Consider the following 2,338-nt stretch of genomic DNA (forward strand, 5'->3'; position numbering starts at 1 on the left):
TCTCTCTCTCTCTCTCTGCCACTCCTTAGCTGTCACTATAAATTAAAGCAATACAAATAATAAATCATTAATCTTAACCACTTAAACGTATTAGCATTATTATGTAAAACTAGACCAATAACAACATTTATACATTGGTCTATTGAGGTCATTAGGATTAGATATTGGTATTTTACTCTTTGAAGTGTACATTTCACTTTCATCTTTAAATAAAAAATACTTTTAAGGGGGTTTTGAGGATTAACATGAAGGCATCTTGTTCCCCAGTATTGTGTTTGTGTGTTTCTTGTGCATATACAAATATTTGACCATGCTTTCACATGTAGAATCATAATCCAGATGGTATTAGTTGTCGTATTTCCACATCAGACCCCCCCATTCCTCCCCCACCGACCCCCAAATGTCCATTCATTTGCATGTGGCCAGGCAGCCATGCCTTGTGCCTCGCTCTCTGTGCAGTACACATTGTGAGTCCATGTTGTACAACACATGCCCATTCTGCTGTCAGGGTGGCAGTGGTGGTGGTGTGTGTGCATCAGATCTGTATTAGCTGCCAACACTTCGGCCTTATCAGCATGCCAGATTTCAAATTAATGCCTTGTCAGTGAATGCGACAAGGCACTGTGTACGCTGGCAGGGGTCGCAGTTTCCAGCCCAGCATGCTAATTGTGTCCTTAATGTACAAAATTAGAGTTTCACTGGTAAAAAAGACACTCATTTACACATTGTAAGCATCACTGCAGATGTGTTAACTATGTTTGGTAGCAGTTAGCCAAAAGTTCTTTGCGTATGAGATGGATAAAGGAGAGAAACTGAGAGCAAAAGGTTTAAAGAATGTTATCATGAAAATGGTAAGATATGATGATATAAGAAAGTCAACTAAGGTGCTGTTTAACAAATGCATTGTCCTCAGTGAATATTTTAGATGTCAGAATGGCAGGAAGACTGAGTGCCCCTGTTCACTTTGCACATGCCCAGACTGTGAGGGCTGGTTCCCAGCCAAGCTCAACTCTCTGACAACAGCTGACGAAAGAACACAACTGCCCTGTAGCCCCGAGTCTGCATCCTTGTAAATGAAACACTTCTTTGGAGATGCAAACGTTGCTTTTCTCCCTATAATAACTTAACATTTCAGAAAACCATCTCAGTTTGAATGTTAATATCATTGGCTCCCACTTATGTGGAATACATTTGTCACCTAATGTATTTTATAACAAGAGTAAGAGTCATGCTGGTCCCTAGCTCTGTGAAGCTGTTCAGCTTTGTGGGCACAGCTGTGCTTTTGAACGTGATGATCCTATGCATAATGTTAATCACTGTCACCATCTTTAGCATGTTTGTGTACTAACATCTGCTCATTAGCACTAAACACAAAGTGCAGCTGATGGGGTGTCATCAGTTTTATTGTTTTGTCAAAAGGACGAAGTTCCTTGCATGGGTGGTTTCTGAAGAGCCGTTGTGAAGCTTAGTGTCCTCGGCTCTGTCCCTCACCATCTTGGCAGTCCTGACTGCCAGCTCCTGGCTTAACCATGGTGCATAGCTACATCTCTTGGCTAGAGACCAACCAATAAAACAATATATTCGCTATTATTATTTGGGATTGGTGCCAACTAATAAGTAACAAGAATATGCAGTGTAGAGAATACAAACATATGTGTTTTTGGTTATTTAACAGTGTCTCCATTACTCTACTAGAGAGCACTGACAAGTTTACTTTTCATCTGGAACATGTCCCGCAACATATCTTGGTCATAGTTTTCCATAATTAATAATTTAAGTAATGCTTACTAAAAGAAAAGAATACTGGGTGATAAACATAGACTGTATAATTAAAAATAGACATGACGTGTCCATGACGTCACCCATAGGTTTGTGAAGAGCTGTTGTGAAGCACAGTGTGGTCGGCTAATGCCCTTGGCAGTCCCTTACTCCACTAGCTCCTGGCTAATATAAAAATGGTCAAAGAGGTGGAGCGCGGGTGGAGCTGAGGTGGGCTGAATGAAGCCTGGTTACTGAAAACAGCCACCTGTGACTGCACCCACCTGTCACTCAAAGCAGCCACTCCCTTAACTATGCATAACTTTAAATGGTAAATGGTAAATGGACCTGTACTTGTATAGCGCCTTTCTAGTCTTTACACTACGTACCACATTCACCCTTTCACACACATTCACTCAATGATGGCAAAGTCCATCGAACAGAAACTAACTCATTCAATCAGCCCCAGCTGCTGTAAGGTTAGGCGTTTTAATATGTGGCCTTATGGAGATTGACTCACTGCTGCAGTGAGGGGCTGCGAGCTGAGCTGCTGCTAACGTTAGCTCAGCTTGTTTCTCTG

General features: G+C 41.5%; 1 protein-coding gene across 1 annotated transcript in view; it reads left to right on the forward strand.

Moving 5' to 3' along the window:
• Positions 1-2,338, forward strand: part of LOC118328056 (calcium-dependent secretion activator 1-like) — a 55,442-nt gene that overhangs the window by 14,990 nt on the left and 38,114 nt on the right. The gene's annotated exons all lie outside the window — the stretch shown is intronic.

The sequence above is a fragment of the Morone saxatilis genome, unplaced genomic scaffold, assembly GCF_004916995.1.
Source record: "Morone saxatilis isolate NCDOM2014 unplaced genomic scaffold, NCSU_SB_2.0 Contig18, whole genome shotgun sequence".
In the NCBI taxonomy this organism is placed as follows: Eukaryota; Metazoa; Chordata; class Actinopteri; family Moronidae; genus Morone; species Morone saxatilis.